Here is a 6000-nt window from a genome sequence, read left to right as displayed (position 1 = left end):
TATTAGCAGCTTCCCTTAAGAGGTCGGACACTGAACGTCTCACTGCTGAGTCCGACATTGCTAAACAGTAAAATGCAGTAAAATGCTAACCAACCAATAGGCAGAAGTTTACCCCTTAAGACCCATCCCCTCCTCATTTGCATAATTAGGCAGAAATGCATACAGAAATGTAAAAAGGACAGGCAGAAATAAATAGCATGGAAGAAATAAATAGGGCAAAAAACTACAAAGAAAGAATAAAACAGACAAAAATATTATAACATGCACATAAATAAATAATAAAAAAATAAGTAATTAATAAATAAAGTAGCTAATTAAAAGAGATATGTACATTTATGTCTGACTGTATAATTTAATTTCTACCAACATTTATTTGTGTATTGTATTTTTGGTGCCAATTAATCGTATGCATATTTATTTATTGAGCATTTGTTTATTTCTGTATTTATTTTTAATTATGGAAGACTTGGTCCTCCATAGAAACCCTCCCGAAGTTTTCAATAATGTGACAGGAAAAGGAGAAGGTCGTTAGCGTACAGCGAAGGTTTATGATTTTGCATCCCCCTTCGTATTCCCCCCAGTTCAGCAGCATTCCTCGACATTATTGTAAGAGGCTGGATTGCCACATCAAAGAGCAGAGGTGACAGAGGACACCCCTGTCTTGTTCCCCCGAAACAAAGGGAATGGGTCAAATATTATGTTATTTATTCTTACCATATCTTGGGGATTCGCATATATTAACTCAATCCACGAATGAATTTTAGGACCAAATCCCAATCTCTCAAGGATGTTAAACAAATTAAGATACTCTATTCTATCAAAGGCTTTGTGGGCATCTAGGGATATTACAATCTCTTTATCAAAGTTATCATCAGCAGTGTATATAAAATTAAAAAGGCGACGGAGATTACTGGGAAGTTGTTAACCAGCAACAAATCCTGTCTGGTCAGGATGTATTATATTACTTAAAACAGGCTCAATCCTTGCTGCTAGTACTTTGGTCAATATCCTATAATGACATCCGAATAGACTCACTGGACGAAATGATTCACATTTAAGTGGATCTTTATTTTTCTTAAGGGTCACAGAAATCATAGCCTGTGACTGTAGCGGATATTATAAACGAATACAGTGAGGTTATGTATTAATATAAAATAAATTAATAAACGATGCAAAAAAACACTTCAATCTTTTTTTAAAACTTCTGAATACAAACTGTTACAAAACATATTAAATACATTCTTTCATCATCATTCATTTATATCACTTGTTTGAGTTATTGAATTGTTAATTGTAAAAAAAAAAAAAAAAAAAAAAAAAAAAAAACGGGGGGCCCCAAGCGACCGCTTAGTTCGCTTTGCTTCGGGCCGGCCCTGGACCAGACGGTGGGAACGGAGGTGGAACTGCAGACGGAGAGAGAGCGCCGCGACTTCGACAGTGACGAGCCTTCATTTCCTCCAGACGGATTTTCCTCTTCAACTCACTTCTTCCGCTGACATTCGCCTTGGGGTTTTAAGGTCATCGAACCCCAGTTACAATCAGGCCTGCACCGAGCTCTAAAGGGTACCCATTTTGTTTTTTTTTTAAAAAGTAAATCTGATAAGATTGCCGGCTTAAAGAACAAGGTGTGTGGGCCTACAAATTGCATGTTTTTGTTATTAATGTATACCTGTGGTACAGTGTTTGCCTGAAGAAAAGAGAGGCAATTTATTCTGAAGATTGTTTATTGAAAGAAAAACAACACTGGTAATTTCATTTAATTTGTTATTGCTTTGATCATTCAAATTTTCATATACATAGTTGAATACTGAGTTTCTAGAAATCTTGTGTGATGTGCTTTATTCTTACATTAACGGAGGAATTCATTTGATTCTGGGTTTGACATGTTTATTGGTTTTCTTTGCCAACTGAAATGTCACAGGTAAGTTAAAATAGGCACAGTAGCAAGGTTAAAAGAGAGATCCAAAACTACAATTAAAACTGAGTAAATCAGGGTTAAGCAAAAGTGATATTTTAATAGAACCAAAAAAAGCCCTGCCCTCATCTTTATGATAACTGAGGGGAGCGCTACATGAACAAAACAATTATTATTTTTTTTTGTTAAATCCTTTATTTAAATTTTTTTACATTGTACATTCACAAATATTGTAAGTGCTTTTTTGGGCAGTAAATAATTATCTATTTGTCTTAAGAATCTTTTTAAATTAAGAAAAGGGCAATATAATTTAAGAGGATTACCTAAATAATTTTGATGTAAATTTTTTTTTATTAATGATATTCTTAGTTATTCTTATTTTTATGGGATGGGCATTAACAAGCCGTGTGTTTTAACCTTTTCCTTTTTTGGATACTAATTGTAAAACTATTTGTCTGATGTGACTGTCTATTGTTTTAGAGATTTTTATGTATAAATCTGAAATAAAGATTATTAGTTAATTCAATTAAGAGCACATACTTTCTCATCCTTTGGATAAAAAAGAAACAGATTGGGGCTTATTACATTTCACTAAACTATTACATTTCAAGATATGATTACAAATGTAATTTATTTAAAAGAAAAAGCCTTTAGCCACTTGGTGTGGGTCCTTTTTCACAGATCCAGAAGAAAGGAGTTGTGCAGTTACAGTCATTCCAAGGTGCCTTCCCATTGGGTTGGACATGAGCACAGTCCTCCTCACCCCACTGTGGGTCTCCGCCGCCATTATCTGGCTGCTTTTGATCCCAGTACCTGAAAAGATTAATCACATCATTTCTGTTTCACATCAATCCAATGTTACATTTAGTAGGCCTGTAATGTTTAGCTTTTTTGTGAATTACTTTTATAATTCGACAGTAGTATATAGATCATGTCTGCTGCAGTATCCCAGGAGCATAAAACACTGCAGCAGCTCCTCACCTTGGAGCATCAGATAACTTCTCTGTCAACCTGATCCCTGCGTACAAACCATTGATCTGCAGAACCAGACCTTTATCAGAACTGTTCAGGGTTAAACTGAAGAGGCCCGCTCAGCCTACAGGGCTGCTTTGAACACACAGACGGGGATGTTTATAGGGCGCTGAACTGGAGGATTACACATCATCTGTGCTGTTTAGGTCATATAGGAATATTCCCTTATGCACTTATGCTGTCCTACCCACAAAGACAATCAGAATGTTTGTGCCTCTTGCAGCTCATTTCTTTATGCGTTATCAATCTGGCACATGAAAACTATTTCATACTCTTCAACATCAGATTGATCAATACCAACAATTCTTTATTGATTATATAACTGATTTAATCCTGTAAATGAAGAAAAAGAAAATTATGAATCATAGCTCTTTTCAAAAGCCTTCAGACTAGTGAGATTGTGTTTACGCTGTAGCAGCTGTCACAGCTTTGACATGACCTCAATTACTTCGACAGCAGTTTAAGTGTCAATTGCCTGCAGCGACCATAGTATTGTAGGGGTCACCAAAAGAATTAAATTAAAGTTGGTAGTATAGTTATTCATAGAACAGCATACAAATATTTCATACAAGTGCACTATGATAATAACGTTGAAGCTACAGACTGGTCAGAGGAATGTGCCGATGTTAGCCCAGTATAATCTCTAAACAGATTCATGGAATATTAATGAATATTGTGGATAAAAATGTCCCTTTGAGGAAATGTACTGTCAGGAAAAGATGTGCCCCTAGTTGGATGAGGAACTAAAGAATCTCATGAGGATTAGGGATAAAGTGAAGACAAAAGCAGACACTTCAAGTGAATCAGCAGATAAGAAAAATTATAGTTTTTAAGAAACAGTGTAGTTTAGATGAATAAAAACAAGAATTTTGTTTTTACTTTCAAAACAAGATTATTGAAGCACAAAATGACAGTAAACGGTATGGGGTACTAAATTAAATTATGGGTAGACACCCGCATCCTGTTACACCTTATGTGGACATTTTTTATTACTAAACAAGAAATTGCAAACTTTTAAAAAACATTTTTTTTTACAAGTAAAGTTGAAGAATGAAGGGCTACCAAGGCTTCGACTAATAGTAGTTCAGATTTATACGATATAATCTGACAACAAATTATGAACAAGATTATTTGCTGTTTTGCATTCCGTCAAGTTGATACTGCTTTCGTTGAAAACGTTTTAAAATCCGTCTCTGACAGAAAGGCATCATGAATCGATTATCTAGACTCAAGACTGTTCAGATTAGCAGCTAAACATCTGTCCCTTTCAATTTCCCATTTATTCAGAGTTTTACATACACCATATTTCCAGTAAATGACTAAAATTATACCATTACGCAAAAATAAAACAAATATCTGCCTTTACAAGACCAAATTGTCGACCTGTTAATGTACTTCCTATAATAAGCAAGATCATGGAAACATTTTTTTTCAAAAGATACAAAAATACTTCATTACCAAAGGGTTGATTACCAACCATCAGCGTGCATTTAGAAAGGGTTATTTCCCCGGCACTGCCTTAAATCACATGAGAGAAGAGTTTTTGGAAGAAATAGACTCAAACAGGCCAGTTGGACCAGTAATGCTAGATGTAAGCCCTGCAATTGACCTGACAGAGCATGAAATATTACTGATAAAACTAGAACGCTATGATTTTTCACTCCCTGCTTTGTCATGAGTGAGAAACTATCACTCCGAAAGAAAGAAAAGAGTATTTTTCAAAGGTAAATACCGATCTAGTAAGATAGTGAATTGTAGACTAATGATATGCGCTGTCTTTAGAGCTACTGCAGATGACTTAATGAACTGAGCTGTATTTTATGTTGGATATTGTTGTGTTGCACATTTTTACCTTTTAAGACTTTCCTATTGTTGTTGTCATTTTAAATGGTTGTACTAAATTTTTAATTTCTGTGTGGAAAACTAGTGATCCTTAATTTGGAAGCTAATGGAGATCCAAATAATAATAAAAGCACACATGTAGAAAATAAAACCTGCCAATAAAAGTTAATTTGTTTTACAACAGGTTTTTATTTAATAGCAACTTTACTAAGCTCTGTATTTGTGAAGTCAAGGTCTTTAATATGTATTTAATTTGTTTTTCAAGTTAACTTATTAAATGTTTTAATTAGACAAGGTGAGATGTTCAGAAAAAACTATGTTTTACTCATGTTCCTAAAGAGGAAACCCCAAACTCTAACCTTAGCTACACATTTATATTATATTTATATGATGCTGCACATCTTCTATAAGTCTGTTGTTGAGAGTGTCATCTCATCTGCTGTCATCTGTTGGGGCCGCAACATCAGAGCCAGGGACCAAAAAAGGCCCAACAACCTGATAAGGAAGTCTGATCCTGATCTAGAGACGACTGTGGAACCTCTGGAGATGATAAAGCAAAGAAGCAATCTTTTTAAATCACATAAAACCCAGACCATCCTCTTCATGAGACTATCTTGAGAAAACAGAGTGTCTTCAGTCAGAGGCTTCTTTAAATTCACTGCAATACAGATCGCTACAAGAGATCTTTCCTTCCAACAGCTATCACTACCCACAATAACTGAAGAATTTTGATCGCTAGGAGTTACTAAGTATAAACAAACCTGTGTTGAGAGATGATAGCGACAGCCCTTGTGTTCCCACCCAGTTTATTGCTTTTTTTCATAATTCTTGCTAAATCTGGTCCCTGTTAGCATCCAGATATTGTAATATGTTGTTGTGAAGGGAGCACAGACGTGTGTTTCAACATGATGAATCGATTAAGCTTAATCCGATCATCATATTCCGATTTACTTGTTTACATGATGCATTTTCATTCCAATCGGCCTTTATTCCGATTACTTTTGTCCATGTTAACGAAGCTAGGGTCTCTTGGAACCAACGGCGTTGGTGGCATTTTTCAAATGGTGTTTGGGGCAGAGTTATGTCTTTACATTGGGGGGGAGTTACACTTTAAATACCAACTGCTTTAGGGGTTTTTTTAGAGTTTGAAAAGATATCTTCACACATTAAAACTGGAGCTCTTAATGTCAGGTATGAATGACAAAAAAGTG

Source organism: Fundulus heteroclitus, chromosome 7, assembly GCF_011125445.2.
Source record: "Fundulus heteroclitus isolate FHET01 chromosome 7, MU-UCD_Fhet_4.1, whole genome shotgun sequence".
NCBI lineage: Eukaryota > Metazoa > Chordata > Actinopteri > Cyprinodontiformes > Fundulidae > Fundulus > Fundulus heteroclitus.
Note: the sequence above shows the minus strand (reverse complement) of the source record.